This window comes from Narcine bancroftii, chromosome 10 (genome assembly GCF_036971445.1).
Source record: "Narcine bancroftii isolate sNarBan1 chromosome 10, sNarBan1.hap1, whole genome shotgun sequence".
NCBI classification, from domain to species: domain Eukaryota; kingdom Metazoa; phylum Chordata; class Chondrichthyes; order Torpediniformes; family Narcinidae; genus Narcine; species Narcine bancroftii.
The window spans coordinates 83,780,157-83,799,896 of NC_091478.1; the positions used below are offsets into that span (position 1 = coordinate 83,780,157).

Below are 19,740 nucleotides of genomic sequence, written 5' to 3' on the forward strand. Positions count from 1 at the left end.
ATAGAATCTGGACTATCACACATGGGTTTCCTCTGGGTGCTCCAATTTCCTCCTACGTTCCAAAATCACACGCGTTTAGTAGGTTGATTGGCCACATGGGTGTATTTGGGCAGTGCGGCCAGAACAGCCAGTTACAGTGCTATATCTCTAAGTTAAACTAATTTGCAGTCTGTAATATTGCAGTTAATTTTATCACAAAAGTGGTATGTTGGTTACAGTAGTTCTCTGATGTGCTTTATAGTTCACCAAACTTACAAATTATTCTGTCTTTTGCATATAACAGTTTTTTTTGTCCATTTATAAACATTTATTTGCCTTAAAACCTCAATGTGGTCTAGAATAAATGGTCAAGTTTGAAGAAAACATTCACAGTCTGTGGATCATGGAGGAAACTGAATGAACAATGCACTAAAATGAACAGGAAGCTAATGTCCATACAATGAGCCCAATGACAATGGCTAGTAGCTGATTGCTCCAAAGAGATCAGATTAGTTCTTCATGCCTTAAGAGATCTCAGAATTTCCACACATGTGCTGTACAAGAGAAATCCTGAAGGTCTGACCATCCATGTTATTTATTCGCTCACCATGGGACATGGTTCTGAAAGAGAGAAACCAGATTATCATTAATATCAGATAGGGTTCATATCTGACCCTCAGAAAATGAGCAACTTTAAATGTGTTTATATTTTTAATTATCTATTTGGTTTTAATGTTGTAATTGAAATTATATTTTATTTTAATTTTCAAATCACAAAAATCTATTTAATTTTTAATTTTCTCTGACTGAAAAAATGCCAAGGGCCTTTTGCAGCCTTTGTCAGCTAACAAACAACCTGGCCAAGATTGCTAGGATGTTCTGGGCCTTGCGTTGTGACACCTGAGGTCAACCCACCCCCCCCCCCCCACTCAGAATCCTTTCTACCTAAAGCTCTGTCATTTGTGGGCTGAGAGTTGGCCTGGCCCTTCACATTCAGGGAAACGTAGTGCAACCAGACAGTGGCCATGGGCACAGGGGCCAGGACAGTAAATGGAGGCAGCAGCCTAATTCTCATTAAAAGAAGGTCTTGAACCATGGGCATTGATCAGCACAGAACACATGTGAAAGGCAGCCAGGCGTACAAATCAGCGTTATTCCTTGAAGAAATGCTCAGGCCCAAAATGTCGGTAATATATCTTTGTCTCCTATGGACGCTGAAAGACCAGCTGAGTTCCTCCAGCATTTTGGTGTGTTTTTAATACAAATCGGCAAGATATTCAGATTCATCTACCACAATTGTTCCCCAACTTCCAACAATCTTTGATTTGATCGTTAGAATTCTTTCCAAAATGTATCCCTTATTATAATGATTACAATATTTTATGAATAAAATACTATATTGCAATTTCATTTAATTTTTAATTTAGAAATGCAGCGTGATTACAGGATCTTCTGGCCCATGAACCTGCACTGACCAAATACACCCATGTGACCAATTGACCAACAATCCTTGAAAGTCTTTGGAATGTGGATTCTTTCACCTCTTCACTTAGTTTGTCAAGTTCTTTAGATTTTTGTGAATCAAGCCTTCAGGGCTAATAGAGAGACAAATGAAACAGTTGCACAAACACAAAATTCACCTACAATAGAAATCACCGGCTGTCCCAACAGCTACTCGTCAGTTTTTATTCTCTGTTATTTCTGTCACGTCTGAAACATTTTTAAGTTTAGTTCTCACAAAATACCTAGCACTGTAAGAAGGGTTCCTCTGCAAACAGATTGATGGATTATATCCTCCATTATACCCAGCCATGTATAGAGCACAATTTACAGGATTACAATGAAAGGAAGGTCAATCAGCACCAAGTAAAGGCTACATTGGAGCACTGTTATGGGGTTTCTTCAGGACCCTGATTGCTGCAAAGAAGATATTCTCTTGAAGCCCATTGATTCAAGTGTGCATAGTTATTAAGCTTCCTGATGAGAGGACGAAAAAGAGAGTATCAGGGGTGCGATGGGTCCTTGTGTTTTTGCTACCTTTCTTTGTCAATGGGTTCTCTAGATGTAGTCCATAGAGTTGAAAGCAATTTGAATCATGTTCTGAGCTATCTTCCGTAAGTTTCTTCCAATCTTGAGCAGAGCAGCTCACATACCCCACTGCGATCCGTCCAGCAAGTATGCTTTTGATAGTGCACCTTTAGAAGTTGTTGAGGGATTGGGGGAGGGGCAAGCCAAACATCAAGAAAGTAAGAACCATTGGTGCACTTTCTTGACCATCATGTCAACATGCTTGTTACAGATCAGATCATTGAAGATATTAACTCCTAAGAACTTGAACCTATCCACTTTTTCAACTACAGTGCCATTAATGTGGACAGGATGTCCTCTTCCCTTCTTACCCCTCACTTGAAATCAGTGATGATCTTCATCTTAAGGGAAGAGGTATTGAGGGAGAGGGTTTTATCTTGGCATCATGCAAATAGATTTCCGATCGCTATCCTGCATTCCGTCTCATCGTTATTAGATACCCAGCCCATACTGTGTTGTCATTAGAAATTTAGCTGTGCTGTCTTGGGTGCAGAGGGAGTATGATAGAGGATTAAGTACACATTGTTGAGGAGTGTTGAGCGTGATCACAGTGGAGGTGTTGTTCTCAGCTTCACTGACTGCGGAGTCAGTCAAGGAAGTCAAGGATCCAGTTACACTGATTCCAGGATCCCAAAGTTTGGGAATGGGTTTGCGAGGGATTATGGTTCTTAAGACAGAGCTATGAACAGTAGTCTGACACTGGTGTCATTGGTATCCACAGGTAGAGAGCAGGAGAGATGGCATCTGGTGTGGATCTCTGGATTTATTGGAATCATTAACGTAGAACAATGATGAGATCCAGCCAGAATATTCTGATTGCTTGATCTGACTTGAAACATTAACTTTGTTTCTCCTTCCACAGATGCTGCCTGAAATGTTAAGTGTTTTCAGCATTTTCTGCTTTTATTTTTTTTAATGTAGCAATCAACAATTAATTCTAAACTCTACTTACAGGATTGCTCTTTGATCTTTATCCTAAGAGAAATTAACATATCTATGATCACGTGGTTTTGGGATATTATTAAATAATGAACCAACTGCCTCCCTGCACAACAGCTTCATTGTTGATCTGCAAGAGTTGCAGGTAGTCCTCGGGCAAAACCTAATGAAGAAGTATTTGGAGAGGGAGAGGAAAATCATATTTCCTTATGTTTCCACTGGAGTAAGAGCAGAATCTCTTCCTCTTCCAACACCAAAGGAAGATTTACTGCAAGTGATCAACTTCCAGTCTTGGGTCATTTCGGAAATCTTGCATCCTATTTCTGCCCTACTTGTTACCTTCATTTTGAATAATAGTCTTTTAGCATGTAGCTCACCCATATTTTACACACCTGAGGTGTCTAATTCACTCATCTAAGGCTCTTAATTCCACCTGTCTGGGATGTTTGAAAGTATTCGACAAAAAAGCAATTTGAATGATGTTTGGATTGTTGTGGCAAAGGGCTACTCAGAAGATGGATTGTTTTGTGCCAAACAGGTGTAATGTAAACCAGAAATATTGCTTTGGTTATTTTATTAAATGTAAAGGCTTTGCAAATTAAATCCTTAATCTTTATTGAACGTTAAACAGTGCATTTGTAAGATGAATTATTGCATAATTGTAAGGAAAATTTACATTTTCATTGATTAGAAAAGAAAGAAAAATTAATCTGTGCCTTGTTATTTGAATGATATTGCATATACTCTCATTGTAGATAGACTGAGGTCAAGATTCAGCTGAGATTAACCTCGTGCTTTGCCACTCCAAACTTTCAGCATTGAGGCATATATTGCTTTCAAGTAATATTTTCATGGGTGACCTTAAAATATATTGTGGTTATTATAAGAAATAGCACCTTAACAGATTTACTCTTTTAAGTTTTTTTTTAATTTAGGCATACAGCATGGAAACAGGCCCTTCCGGCCCACACTGCCCAAGTACCCTAATTAACCTAATTAACACCAAAGTATATGCTTTGAAGGGTGGGAGGAAACCAGGGTGCCCAGAAAAAAAAAACTCCCGTAGGCACAGGAAGAATGTACAAACTCCTTACAGACAGCACCAGATTCAAACCCTGGTCACTGTCGTTTACATTGCATTGAGCTAACAGCCAGTAATAACTTTTTGTAAATAGTGCTTTTTTTCTCCATGAATTATGAAGACAAATAAAACTGGTCATTTGGACTCAAAAGCAGAGAGCTGCACTGAAAACCAAGCTAACATTTTCCAAAATACTGTAGCTTTCCCAAAACATTCTCTCCATCAGTACAAATTATCTACATGATTTTAAAGACTGAAAGAGTAAGGGCAGATAAAAATTAAAATAGACACATTAATAATCAATAGACACAATATGTTTACAATTAGAAATAACCTGACTCTGATTGATTTTGTTTATTTTTGAAGTACTATATTTGACAGAGGAAGGCTGGTACTACTCTATTTGACTTCAAGCAGACTTGGGAGGTGATGAATAGTTTTTTTTGTAATTTTACTATGTGTTTTAGAAATACTCAGTGCCTGGTCTATTACTAGACTGAAGAATAACCCTTCCTGTCACCTATCGTAATTTAATAACAAAAGAAGGAATGTTGTAGACGTGAGCTCAGTACAATGCTAAATTGTTCTTCCATTTAAAAAAATTCACAGTACTAATTAGTGCTATTTTAAGTGCAACATCTCAGAGATGATAGACTACATGCATTTTTCTATAATTTTTACTTCAGCTTCAAAGCATTACTGAAAAATAACAATGCTTTAAAATTAAAATGGTTGGATACTGTTATCAAACAAAATAATGGCAGTTAGTGCAACATTGTTGCAGCATCAGCGACCTGGATTCAATATCGTCAGGGCGCTTAACTCGCACACATGCGCCAACCGAACTCCAATACGCGAATCTACTGTGCATGCACCAACCGAACTCCAGTACGTGAATCCACCGGGCATGCACCAACCAAACTCCCGTGTGTGAACCCACCGAGCATGCACCCACCGAACTCCAATATGCAAACCCACTTTGCAAGCGCCAACCGAAGACTCATGCATATGCACAGGAATCAAGATGGCCGTGCCCAGCCTATGGAGCCCAGGATGACTAACAAGGTAAGTATGCACATTTTGGCTCTTACATGCTCTGTAGCCCTGTTACAGTTTATCAAATACAACAAAAGTCTACAATGAAAAAAAGATTTGATTAAAAAGTTTGCTTTAAGACTTCGGTACTCCAAGTGCGCGGGCAAAATTCCAACTAACGTCCAACCGAGATACGACTGATCCTTCAGTCCCAATTACGGTTGTAAGTTGGGGACTACCTGTATGTCTAAAATAAGATTCTTTTATTGTCATGTAATTAAAAAAAGAAAATGTAATATTACATGAAATTTTCTTTCATCTGCTGTAAGGCAGTCAAAGAGTCACCATCACTATTGCCCAGCGCCCCTTACAGTAAGTGAAAGATAAGTAAATGAAAGTGCCTTCAGAGTCATTGAGTATCCGTGGATTCTTCTCCAGTACTCCTGCTGCCTCTGCAGCCACACAGATCCCTGTTCTATCCATTGGCAACCCGAGCTCCAGATCCAAACCTCCGATAGATCTGCTCCTTCAAAAGCCCTTCTTGTCCTCAGCACCCTCTCAAATCCAAATTCCAATATCAGGTTCCCATGAACCAGACTCCAGTAGCCTGCAGCCTGTGTAGGTCCTTTGACCCCACCCCCCCCCCCCCAAGTTACCAACAGATCGCAGCAACTGTGTGGGACCTTCAGCTGCTGAGCCCCTCACTGGTCCACTACCGTAGTCACTCTCCTGTAGGGTCCTCTATTATTCTCTTCCTTCTAAAGGGGTTGGGGGGGGGGGGTCAGTTCTCTCCATTTCTGGTGCCTCGTGCCATTTAGCTTCTCCCTGGAGTCTGCAATCTCTTGAGCTGCTGGCAGCACAGGTATCACCATCTTGGCCAAAGACCCCACTCCTCAATATGACAACCCAAGACTTGACAATTACATTTATCAATATGGTGAGCTGAATGATTCTTGAATATTTCTTTCATTCTAATTCATTCTGAATAAATTAAATCTAGTTCCAAAGATGTCTTTTAAAAGAACTGGATACAAGTTTTATGAAGAACATTTTCCACGGGCTCCTCTTAGTTTCGGAATGGCAAATATTGTACATTTGGATTGATTCGTGCTGTGATTCAAGTCACCTCTTTGAAATATCAACGTAATTTGGGAAAAAAAATATTCTTTGTATTCTTTCTGTAAAGAAGTTATAAGTACTTGCAAATCTGTTGTTTTGTTAAGTGAATTCCTTCCATATTCCAATGATCTTGGAATATTTAGAACAATAGATCAAGGTGAAATGAGTGTGCAGTGCAATTTACTAATACATTAACCTTCTTAAATTCACTGTGCTTCTGTCGCACTTAAGAAGGACTACAGCAGATTGTAACGGTATTATGGATCAAGGCTACAACATATTGTCATTAGATTAATTTTAGAACATGCCCAATTTATGTATGAATTCCTCAGAGAATTAATGCAAAATGTTCCGAGTAATTGTGTAATTATGACATCTGTTTGGTTCTCAGTAGCTTCGAAAAATGTTGACTAAAGGACTAACCGGCTTAAAAGATGTGTTAACCTTTTGATAGCAAATATAATTGAAATATGACGAGTGTAATGAAGATTAAATTAAGCCTTGGATAATCATCTGACACAAAAATAATTGAGCTACAATCCGCTACGGTATAATGAACTATTGCTGAATGGCAAACCGTTCAATGGAATTTCTAATTTATTATTGGCAAGCAGAAGATGGGACAAAAACTGTGTTCACAAACTGTGTGTAATTACAATCAATATAAGTTCAGTATTTTTAATGGACCTCATTTGCTTAGTAATTCCTGTAGAGTATCAGATTTAATCAGCGGCTGGTTAAATGATCCAAATTTTTCTCAAAGTTTTATTCAAAGCATTTACACCACATGAGTGTCGATGTCAGGGGCATGTGGAAAATATAGGCAGGTAACAAACTTCCAATGCCAAACCGCAGACCTCAGGCTTCTGCCTGACCCCAGCTGGAATTTCTGCCTAGATTAGGTGACACTGAATAGGAAATGGAGATGTTTATTGTCATATACATTATACAATTTGCACATACATTGAAATTCTTACTTGCTGCAGCTGAACAGGTACTTTTGTAAAAAAATACAGCTTCAATGGTCTTAATTCAGTTAAGAAAAGGCAATGAATACAAAAGGTAGGAAATAAATACTTGCAGTTATCTTGACACAGTGAGGAATGGGGCTCTGAGGTAATCATAGGTGGGTTGGGGAAGAAAGACTGAGGCTATCAATGATTTCCTTGAGGAGCCTGGAACGGTAATTGCTCCTCAACTCAGGCTGCACCTTAAACCATTGGTTCTCAAGATGTACCTAATCTCCGTACAGGGGCTCCACTACGTACGATGGTCTTACTTAGGATTTTTCGGAGTTATGGTGATACAACAGCGTGACTGTCATTATTTACTTTCAAGTAATATGTTAGAGTAAGGTCATTGTTGATTTTTCCAATAAATGTTGATAATTCCTCTAAGATGAATTTTTCATAGCCTCCTTGGTCAATCACTTCTAGTTCAGTCAGAAGGCTTACTGGGACTGATACAGCGCTGTTGGGAGAGAGCAGGGCAGTGGAATCAGTGTTGGGAATGAAAAAGGTGTGTATGGAGAGAGCAGGGCAGTGGGATCAGAGTAGGGACTGATACAGCGCTGTCAGATGAGAGTGAGGCAGTGGGACCAGTGTTGGGACTGATAAAAATTTGTGGGGAGCGAGTGGGACAATGGGATCGGAGTAGGGACTGATACAGCGCTGTCAGATGAGAGCGAGGCAGTGGGACCAGTGTTGGGACTGATAAAAATTTGTGGGGAGCGAGTGGGACAATGGGATCGGAGTAGGGACTGATACAGTGCTATCAGATGAGAGCGAGGCAGTGGGACCAGTGTTGGGACTGATAAAAATTTGTGGGGAGCGAGTGGGACAATGGGATCAGAGTAGGGACTGATACAGTGCTGTCAGATGAGAGCGAGGCAGTGGGATCAGTGTTGGGACTGATAAAGGGTTGTGGGGTGTGGGGGGAAGAGTGGAACAGTGGGATCAGAGTAGGGACTGACACAGCGCTGTCAGTGCTCTACAAGGATTCTTTTTCGACTTACGATTTTTCCGACTTATGATGGGTTTGCCAGAGCGTGACCCATTCTTAAGTTGAGGAGCCCCTGTATTGCTTCGTTGGGTTTTAAATAGAAATTTAAATAGCAGGCAGTCAGGTTAAGAAATGAACAAGGCTTCCCCATCCATTGAAACTGTTCTTTCACTAAGTTTACACCTTTAAGGAAGATAAACGTTTGGTTGTAATTCAGCAGAATTAAATATACTTGCCTGGAGGTTGGACTGGGTGGCCCTAGTGACAGCAAGACTGTGAAGCAAACTGAAGCTTTGTGAAACTGCCACCTCTAATGGCTATTCCATATATTTTTTGTTTGTGTGGGAGACCAGAATCTGAGAATTTATTTTCAGAATGTGACAATTGTTTCCTTTTTCTAAAATCAGTAATGAGAGGTGCAAAGATGGCATGAGCACCACCCTTCTTTGTAATCTCAGTGCAATCTACGTAATTGCTCTGAATTAGACTCGTAATTAGGTGCAACTTCACTACAGCGAACTGTTCACGGATTCGTTTGAATTCTAAATCAGACTATTTTATGGTCCTTAAAATGATTAACAGAAGTAAACTAGACTTTTAGAAAGCTTCACTTCGTGAGAGTGTGATTTCAATCTGTTGAACCCATTGAAAGTTTTCATGCCAGAAGATAATATTCCACCAGAGTCAATGACTGGGATTCTCCTTTGGATTTTTATTTTCAGCTATGAGCTTTTCGGTGCCACCATTATTACTGTTAAGATTGATTTTGTGGTGAGTGAATTATTTGACTCATAATTCAACATTTCTTACCAAACTGAATCATGTTTACAAATGAAGATCTCATTACCAACAATATGATAGTTAGGTGTGACTCTGCACTAGAAGCCAAAATTCTTCCATTGGTTCTTATGTTTCAGGTGGTGGCTGTCTTCTCTGTAATCCAAGTAAAAGACATGTTCAAACCTTTGGTCCATTGTTACTTCTGACAGTATCATGGACATAGAAAAATTGCATTGGATATATTAAACCACAGTGGGTTTTGAATTTATCAGATGGCTGATCTCTGAATATTTAAAAAAAAAATGATTGTTTAAAAAAGCTTTGTACCCTAGCATTTGAGCAATGAATCATGGAGATTGCTTGTTAGCTGTATCTATTATCCAGGAGCTTTGCTGAAATATTACCTCAAGTATAATTGTTGGCATCAAATTGAGTGACAGATTTCTTAACTCTGAACTTAGAAAATGGTATGATCAACACTTCTACTGATAGTGTAAGATATCACAGGCTGGGCAAAGTGAAAAGGCAAATTAGGAGAATGGATGAAAATCATTTATCAAATAAAATCTTCTGAGTAAAATAAACGAAAACAGACTCTCTATTCAACACAAAAAGATGAAGGACAAAGCTTGTAACAGAAGCTTTCTTTCTTTCAAGGATAAATTAGTAGTACTAACATTGTCAAGACTGAATATCTAGGAGAGAATTACAATGCAGAAACATATAAACATTTAATAGACATTTTACCAAACCAAGCCAGTTAGGCCACTAACATCGAGTTGCAAATTTTCCACAATGCAAACTTGATGGGCAAATATAAATGTAATTTCAGATTCAAATGAATAATTCTTTGGGGGCTTTACAGTAAAATTATTACTGGCAAACACCTTTAGATTGAATTCAAGAGTGCAATTATCAATTTGTGCGGAATCGGCACTCACACCAACAAATATGGACACAGAATTTGCATACCTTTGATTCTCCAAAGTCACCTCAGAATTATCTGACTTGGCACAGAAAATAATGAATTACCTCGACGCACTGAGAATTTGAGCAGCTGACATTTTGAAAAGTATTTTATATCTGATGGTTAACATGAACATAAATTAATAAATTATTTTTTAGACCACCAGTTTAATTAAAAGAGGGCCATCCTTCCAATCATTCTGCATCATCAGTAACATAGTTCAAACGTATAGATAGGGAAGATTTAGAGGGATATCGGCCGAACCCAATCGATGGGATCAGCTCGGATGGACAACTCAGTTACCGTGGATTAGATGCACAAAAGGGCCTACTTCCATGCTATCTGATTCTAGATCTCATATTCTATCAGAATAAAATTGCCAGAAATACAATTGCCCTTTAAAAAATATGTGATAAAGTACTGCAATCAACAAGTGCATGGATGACGCCTCTTGCTGTGAGCTAGATCTCAAACACTGATGACACGGAAGAGTAAGGAGATAGAGAGCAAAGAGGCATGGAGTGAGGACAACATCCTTTCCCTCTCTGTAAGCAAAATAAAAGAGCCAGTGGCTGACTTCAGGAAGCAGGGTGGAGCACACACTCTGGTTTGTATCAATGTTGCTGATGTGAAGATGGTAGAGACCTTTATTTTTTTTTATATGTGTAATCTGTCCTGGTCCAAGCATGTTGATACTACAGCCAAGAAAGCACACCCACACCTCTACTTTCTTGGAAGCCTCAAAAAAAATTCATCATTTCAATGATTTCCCTTACCAAGGGAGAAACAAGTGTGTTAAAATAATCAGCTTTTCATGCTTGTGTCAAATCTGGACAGTTCTGCTCTCTCTCTCTCTCTCCACAGATGCTGGGTGAGATGTCAGGTATTAACCAGCATTCTGTTTTGTTTCCAAAGTCCAGCATGTTTTGTTTCCACTGTCCAGCAGGTTTTGTTTCCAATGTCCAGCAGCTGCTGAATCCATAGTTCCAGTATGTTTGTTATTTTTTTTCTAATTGCTTTTAACTACTACCTTTTAACTGGATATCTCCTCTCTCTCCAACATATCATGCACACTGCCTTTCCCCTGTCCTCCCCTCTCCTCTGCCACTTGTTTTCCAACTTCTGCAGCTCTGATGAAGATTACTGGTCTGAAGCATCAACTCTACATTTTAAACATAGACAGTAACAGAGCCTTTCTGCCCACGAACCCGTGCCACCCAATTACACCTGATTGACCTACACCCCCAGTATGTTTTGATGGGGAGTGGAGGAGGAAACCGGACCCCCCAGGGAAAACCCACACAGATACGAAGAGAATGTACAAACTCCTTACCGACAGTGTGGGATTCGAAGACCTGGTCCCGATTGTGGACGCTGTAACAGTGTTTTCCTAATTGCTAGGTTAACTGTTCCACTTGTATGTGTCTTTCACCAATGATAACCAATTGCCAGCAAATTCTGGGTTTTTTAAAAATCTTTGTTTAGTTGAATTAAATCTATACAAAGTAACCACATGACAGTAAACATGCTGATATGCTTCTCTGCATCATACCGGAAGGTAAAACAGCAGACACTGGGGTCCAATTGGCTGAGCCCAAATGCATCTGGGTGTAGAAAATCCCATGATTGAGGATATATATATATATATATATATATATATATAGGAAGAATGGTTACTGATGGAGTGACAATGGCAGTACACTGGACAGATTCGTGGTGGTGGTCTCTTCAGTCCCAGTTCTCCTTCCCTCAGGCCACATTTCCTTCGTCCAAGATTTTTTTTTTTGAATTTGCATGGTATACATAGTGTAAGAGTGAGCTCGTTCCCTGCAACCACACATCACCCGGGAGACCAGATACTTAGAGCTGGGCCCTTACATAAAAGAGGAAGAGGACACTGGGCTTGTCACTCAAGCTTGCATGCACAGCTAAGAGGCTGATGCTACAGGTAACTGGATAGGTGACAGCTCTGCTTATGGGAAGAAGCTGGCAAAAAGAGTGTTAGTTGGTGGGTGGGAACTGGAAAATATACAACAGAAAGTTCTCGATAGAGGGGTATGATGTCTAATTTAAATGCAGTGGCACTGCCCCCACACTTGTGGAAACTTTAAATATGTGATTTCAAAATGCCATGTTTCAGTTCCATATTATAATTTTACTGTCTAATTTTGCTATGCTTACAGCTATAATTTACATTACTAATGCACTATCTGCTGGCCCAGGAACAAGTGCAGTATCAATTACACATTTATGCTCTGCGCGCAATTTAAAGTCTTAGAATCTACAAAATCAGAATGTGTACATTTCAGAGGTTAATTTTAGCAGGTATTTAATATGTTACATGCTGCATAATTGATTTCTTATAATTGTTTACACATAATCTTTTCCTAATCATTTGACTTTTCACTGGCCTAATTAAGTTAAACTGTCCTACAGAAAATGTTTTTGGTAAAATGTTACTTTCAACATCAGAAATTTGGACTTTTTTTTTATTACTGTCTATAGTATTTAGTCATCAGCTTCTTTGTTTATCTAATGAGTGGAAGGTATTAAACTTGCTGATTTAATAACTTGATTTTTGTTCAATAGATTGAGAATAAGAATGTTTATTTTGAATTGTGCATTAGACAAAATCATAAATCAGCATAAATGATCATTATTTTTGCTTTCAATGTAATGATTGACTTTTTTAGGAAATTAAAATAAATTTCAAAGCATAATTCCTGGAGAATTAGGTTGGAGAGCTGCCCATTAGGTTTCACTAGACCCTTTCAAATTGTAGCACTTGGGTAGCCCTCCTGGGACCCGGTCGCAATTAATAGGGGTCTATCCATTAAATCTGGCGATTTAAGGGGAATCCTGCCCCCACAAAAACGTGTCACACACTCACCAGAAGTACTGCTGGACGTACAGATGCTGGCTGTCTGGTGACACACACAAGTAAGGGTTGACGTCACCGGAATAAGCAGGTCGGCCATTTTCATTTTCAAATCGGCTGTGGACAAGACCTAGGTAAGTGAGGTAGGTCAGAGACCCAGTTGGGTTCCGATGGGGTTGACCCGGTTGGACCCTTTCAACCTGTTGCGTAACTGGGGTGTTAACCATGCAAATTGCCCGGTTAACCCGATTTTACATGGCAATATCCCAGTGCAACTCTCCCAGGGAACTTATTTCATTAAAAAAATCAAGAAACCTCAAATCCAAGTTCCATCCGGTACGGATCGTTTTCAGAGAATTTTACATTGATGGTAAAAACATTGCATTGGAAGGCAGTCGCCCCATAACACTGGCCATGCTATACATTAATTGGTGCATGATGGAGGGATGGCAACACTGTTACAGCGCCAGAAACCGGGACCGGGGTTCGAATCCTGCACTGTCTGTAAGAAGTTTGTATGTTCTCTTCATGTCTGCATGGGTTTCCTCCTGGGGCACCAGTTTCCTCCCACCATTCAAAACGCACCGGGAGTTATAGATCAATCAGGTGTAATTGGGCAGAATGGGCTCATGGGACGAAAGGGCCTGTTACCATGCTGTATGTCTAAATGGCGAGTTCCTGCTAATCAGACTTGATTTCTCCCTTCCTGGAAATACTAAAAGTTAATCATTATGTAGTCACAAGGGCACCAAAGGAATTTTTGAAAACCTTAATAATGCTAATTTGCATAGAATAATCAATGTTCACCAATAAATGCTGGATAGTACTTTTTGATTCATTTTTTGTTACGTTTTTTTATTAGATACTAAGAAGTGGTAGATTATTCATGGTGATTAATAATGGAACTAGCAAACATGGTTTTGAGTGCTCCGGCGAGCCTTCTGACAACAAAAATGGCATTCATGTTGAGTAAGTTGAGCCAGCATTAATTTGTGAGGCCCTTATACTGTGTTCACTAAATACAACTCAAAGATATGCAGGATAGGTAGATCATGATGGCAACAAAGGGAGGCAATGAGGTGTCATTAGGACTAATTCAATGCCTTCATGTGATTACAAAATTAATGGTAAAAGTGAAAGATTAGGTGTAATCCGTCCAAGGCTGCATGATGGGAAAGTTGCAACATTGATTGAGATACGTTAAACTGATGGATAAGGTGGAAGCAAATGTTTTAAATATGGAAACATTTGCTGGAATGGAAGAAAAACAAAATAATGAGGAACAAGAAAATGGTGGACCAGCATCTGCAGATTACTTGTTTACAAATGGATCAAGCAACAAAGCTTACCTTCTGTACAGGTTGCAGTTAGAGACGTAAATTATATATTGTCCTTTAAGGATGTTGAACTCAAAGAGTGATTTGAGTTACATGAGATGTGGGTGAGACCACACCTGGAAAGCTGTGGATGGTTTTCTTCCCTGTACTCAGAGTGGGGATATATTCACTTTGGAGCTGATGCAGCCTAATTCCAGCGATGAAGAGATTGTCCAAAGGAAGTAGCGACTAGCAACTGTCAATTTTTCAGAGACTTCTACCTTTCCATATTTGTTCAGAAAAACACAAAATGCTGGAAATATTCAGCAAGACAGAAAAAAACAAATTTTCAACATCAGCACTTATTTTCTGAACCTCGCAGAGAGAAGAGAGTTACGAGGAGTATAGACAGTAAATGTAGGTAGGTTTTATCCACTGAGAGTGGGTGAGATTCAAACCAGATGACAGGGGTTAAGGTCGAAAGGAGAAATATTTATGGGGAACATGAAGAGGAACTTCTTCACACAGAGAGGGATGGAGATGTAGAACGAGCTTCCACCTGAAGTGTTGAATGTAGGCTCATTTTAAAATTTAAGAAGAATTTGGACAGGTACATGGATGAGAGAGGTATGGAGAGCTATGAACTGGGTGCAGGTCATTGGAACTAGGCAGAATAATTGATTTGCACAGATGAGAAAGGCCAAAGGGCATGTTTCTATGCTGTAATGTTCCATGGTTCCATGGTTCTATGAAGTGCTCTTGAGAAATTGACAGGTTAGAAACTGATTACCGTAAATATCTGTGTATAATGCATTTCATGTAAAATGTGACCACCCCATTTTTGAGGGGAAAAAGGGAGAAATAATTTTACACCTGTGTATAATACGACCCCCTCCCCTCGCCCACCCAACTTCTGCTGGTGTCTCTCCCCCCCTTGCCCACCAGAGTCATGCTGTCATCTCTCCCCCCTCACCCGCCCGAGTCGCACTTGTGTCTCTCCCCCCTCGGCTGCCCGAGACACGCTGGCATCTCTCCCCCCTCACCCACCTGATTCGTGCTGTCGTCTCTCCCCGCTCATCCACCTGATTCATGCTGTCGTCTCTCCCCCCTTGCCTGCCAGATTTGCACTGCCATCACTCTCCCCCCCTCACCCACCCGATTCGCGCTGGCATCTCTCTCCCCACTCGCCCGCCCGATTTGCGCTGCTGTCTCTCCCCCTCGCCCACCTGAGTCACACTGGCATTTCTCTTCCCCCTTTCCTGCCAGATTAGCGCTGCCGTCTCTCCCCCCTCACCTACCCGATTCACACTGGCAACTCTCTTCCCCTTCCCCGCCCGAATCGCACTTGTATCTCTCTTCCCCCTTGCCCGCTCAAAACGCGCTGGCATCTCTCTCCCCCTCGCCCACCCAAATGTAGGCGGCTCTTGATAATCTTGCTGATCATTAAACTTGGCAGAAAAAAATTGTTAAAATAATAACCTTGTGTATAATGTGACCCCCTACTTTGAACTCAAATTTCAGTACAAAATGAATTAAACTTTGCCCCTATGTAAGAGATGGGCTATTTTGAGCTCAGATATGAAGTTTATTTACTTAAGTTGACTATAAATTTTTGCAATTATTTTCACAAGAGGGTAATGCCTTCGAAGAAATTCAAAGCTGTGACATTTTGGGGAATGAGAGAATATGGGGAAAGTGCAAGAAAGAAAACAAGGTAGAGAATAGTTTTATGGAATGTGTGCCCTATTATTGGCTTTGTTCCTGTGCAATGCAGATTTGATGCTACCATGTCTCTTCGAGTCTCAATACGCCAGCAGAAGTTAACTGAGGCTCATCATTTAAAGAGAAATGCAAGATTCTATTCTATTAGCAGGAAGAAGACTTGGGCTTCATGAGTTTGTAAAGTGCTGCTGAGCACCCACAGACAGGCATTACATGTCATCTCAGTCCTATACTAGAACTGGAAAAGATTCCGTTCCTTCACCATTCAGCTGGTATGGGAGTTTTTAAGTCATCATGCAGACCTCTACTCACTCTCCTGGAATCAGTGTGATGCTTTCTTTTCCCCTGTGTCATCTACACCTGGGCCACCATGTCCAATGAAAGGGTGGTTATAGACCCGCCTACCCATCGTAAGTCTCATGCAGTTTTGCGATATCCATGCAACCAAAACGATGTGTCCGAAGAAAATTCACAGAGTATTGGCGGGCTGAAATAAATCTTCTGAGGCGAGGACTGCTCTGGAGGTATTCAGCAATGTTTAAAGTTCCCTGGTTGTTTGCTGCAAGGCTTCGTCATTTTGAGAATCCAATGATTGCTCAGTAGCAGTGAAAAGATGAGGAGAGAGAGAAGAAGGGAGAAGGCAACCTAATTAGCCCCTTTCGGTCCACACTGACTGTGAAGAACTTATTCAAGTGTAATTCCACTAAAGTTAACCCTTTCATATTAGTTCTACATCTTACATCTCCTCTAGGGTAGATAGTCACAATTTTCACTTGAACACAATGCAATAAAAAAAAACAAGTCACCTCAAAAACGATGAATCCAGACTAAATTTATGAATAAAGTTTTTCAATATTCCATACAAAATTCAGCCAGGATTTCCTTAGTGCATCCCAGGTAACTTTGCTTTTCCAATGCACTTATGCAGTGCTACACAAGTGGCTTCGTCTTGGCTAGTGGAAGTCTGTTTACTTTCTCTCCTTCACTGGATCCTCTATTTCAATCTCTGTGAACCATTCTCTATCCCATTCTCAGGAATCTTTTCAGTGACTTAGCCCACTGGCTCTTTCTGAAGGATGCATGACTGTATAAAAGCATAAGGCAACAGAAAGCAAAAGGGGTCAAATCAATGTTGTCAGAGGAAGAGAAAGGAAGTAACTGAGCTGGAGAAAGAGAAATAAAGGCGACAGAACAAAATAAGCAGAGAGGGGCAGCACGGTAAGTGCAGTAGTTAGCGTAAAGCAATTCCAGCGCTTTGTGTAAGAGTTTGTATGTTCTCCCCACGTCTGGGTGGGTTTCTGCCCACCGTTCAAACATGTTCCAGAGGTTGTAATTTAATCGGGTGTAATTGGGCTTGTGGGCCGAGAGGGCCTGTATGTCTAAATTTAAAATGAGTGCTCAAAACAAAGTAAGGAAGGGCATTTTTAAGGATGCCATGGACATAATTTCTTGCCAGGTATACATTGTTTCCATTGATCTTCCCTTTGCAGGATTGAATCCAAAGTCTTCTCCCAGAGACTAGAAGCAGACACGAATCCATGAAATGCAATGCTTTGTGTACCTCTGTTCAATATGTAAATGAATTTGAGTTCAATTTTTTTTCATATTCCTTACTAATCAAATAGAAATTCCATTCACTGAATTCAATAAATCCTCTGAGTGGTTCTTTAAGGGTGAACAATGTCATTGAATGTATTAAAATGCAGCACTCCAACCACAGCTTCAATCTATATCTTGAATAGATTGTTCTTGGCCTCATTAATCGGAAAGAAAAATCAGTCCAATGAGTAATACATGAGTAACAGCTCTATTTCTGCACCCACTCACTTTAATAATAGATCAGACAGGGTGTGTTACCAGTTTTCAACAGGAGCTGGTCACATTCATAATGCAATACAGGTGTTCAGCCAGTGACTCTAGGTGCATGAGTACCTAGCTTCTGTAAAAACATGAGTATGTCGCCTTACTCAAAATGCATTCACATAGTTTCTTGTGTTTCAGCAAGGAGAGATTTAGCTTCTGATCTATATGATAGTATTCATTTGATCTTCAGATACTGTGCACAGTTGAAATCAAAACTATCAACGCTTGCATTAATCTTTAAATAAAAGCAACAAAATGAAAATAGCTCTGTCAATGTAGTAATACTATCACAGACATACAACACCTCCAGTCTGTGAAGGTGATCAGAGAGCTGATTTATCCAGCACGACTGAAGTTTCAATTTTCTTTATATTGTTTGTTTCTCTGTTTCAAACTGATCAACTCCAGTACAATAAATATTTCTCTTACAGAAATAGAAACCAAAAGTTAGATCTCCTGGTGACAAGTCTCCAATGTATTTACTCTTACTCATTGGATGCTTTTACTGACAAGTTCTTGGCATATTGTGGTCATTTAATTGATACTATTGTGGTTAGTGTATGCTGTGTACCTGTGTGCCTGCAGCAAGTAAGATTTTCAGTGCCTCACAGGAAAATAAAGCTCTCATCTCATTTCCAATAAAAACTCAGCTGCAAAATGAACTCCAAGAACGTCTTGTTTTGGTATAAATTAGTTCGCATGCCTTATGCAATGCCTGTGTACACGTTGGTTGAGCAACTTGTGGCATTGGAAGCCAGTAGGAAGTGCACCATTCAAGGAGGCAGGAGGTATGCAGAGTCAGTGGACTGAAATCTCATTCCTCGTGCCATGCTGATTTGCTGTCATCTCCACCAAATGGGCCACTCGGTTTAACAAGCACTTTGTTCTTAATGCCAAGCCAGTGGAGAAGCAATTCTCGAACTCCAACAGCGCCTGCACAATTTTAGACAACTGTTAATTACGTGCATAATTTTTGATTAAATTTAAATCAGACGTAGAACATGGTAACCCGCCCTTCTGGTCCATGCGCCAAATGCACTAATCAGCCTACAATCCCGTATGTTTTGAAGGGTGGGAAAAAAACTGGAGTCCCTCAGGAAAACCCATCCAGGCACAGGAAGGACATATAAACTCCTTATAGACAGCGCCAGATTTGAATCCTTGTCGCTGGTGCTGCAACAGCATTGAGTTAACTGCTACGCTAACCGTGCCATCCCATTAACTAACCGTCATCATTATTTAGCTGCAGATTTGTTGGATGACAATTAGACGGTGGGTTAGTTGTGAGGCTTCATTAGTGCCTGATTTTCCATAGTGTCATACTTTGAGATGTAAGGAGGGTGTGTTGGGGCTGAAGGTATAAACAGGTTGTTGTCAGACATGGTAGCCCACTTCTTTGGATTTTCTCCATGATAAGGAGGAAGATGAGGAGACCCAGTGACAGGAAATACTGGCCAGGAGATGGATGGAAAAGATGGAAATTCTCCGCAAGTGTCATTGTGAAAACCCAACTGCCTTCTCACTCTCCCCACCATTGAGAAAATCTACATGGAACTCTGTCTTTGGAGAGCAGCAGCAATCAAATATCCACACCACCTAGGGCATGCTTTGTTCTTGCTGCTATCAGGAAAGAGCTATAGGTGCCACAAAGACTCACTCCACCAGCTTCAGGAACAGTGGCTACCCTTCCACCATCGGATTCCTAAACAATAGATTCAAAAAGAGACTCACTTAAGAAGTTTTACTTTGCACATTATTTATTATTGAAAATTTATTTTCTGGTATTGCACAGTCAGCTTGCTGACATTTCTTTCTTTCTTTTGTATACGTATCTTTTCTTGAGTACAGTTTTTTTGTACTATCTATCAGTAGAAATTCTGCTGGTCCCCAGGAAAAAGAATCTCAGAATTGTATGTGATGTCATGTATGTACCATAAATCTGAAGTTTGAACTTTATCCGCATTTCTTTCCA

At 40.1% G+C, this 19,740-nt stretch overlaps 1 long non-coding RNA gene across 2 annotated transcripts in view; it reads right to left on the reverse strand.

Annotated features, from left to right (window-relative positions):
* Nucleotides 1-301: 301 nt before the first annotated feature.
* Nucleotides 302-19,740, reverse strand: part of LOC138743988 (uncharacterized) — a 44,869-nt gene continuing 25,430 nt past the window's right edge. For both annotated transcript variants that reach the window (XR_011345167.1, XR_011345168.1), the window contains exon 3: nt 302-600. This is a non-coding gene — a long non-coding RNA (uncharacterized lncRNA). The remainder of the gene's footprint in view (nt 601-19,740) is intronic.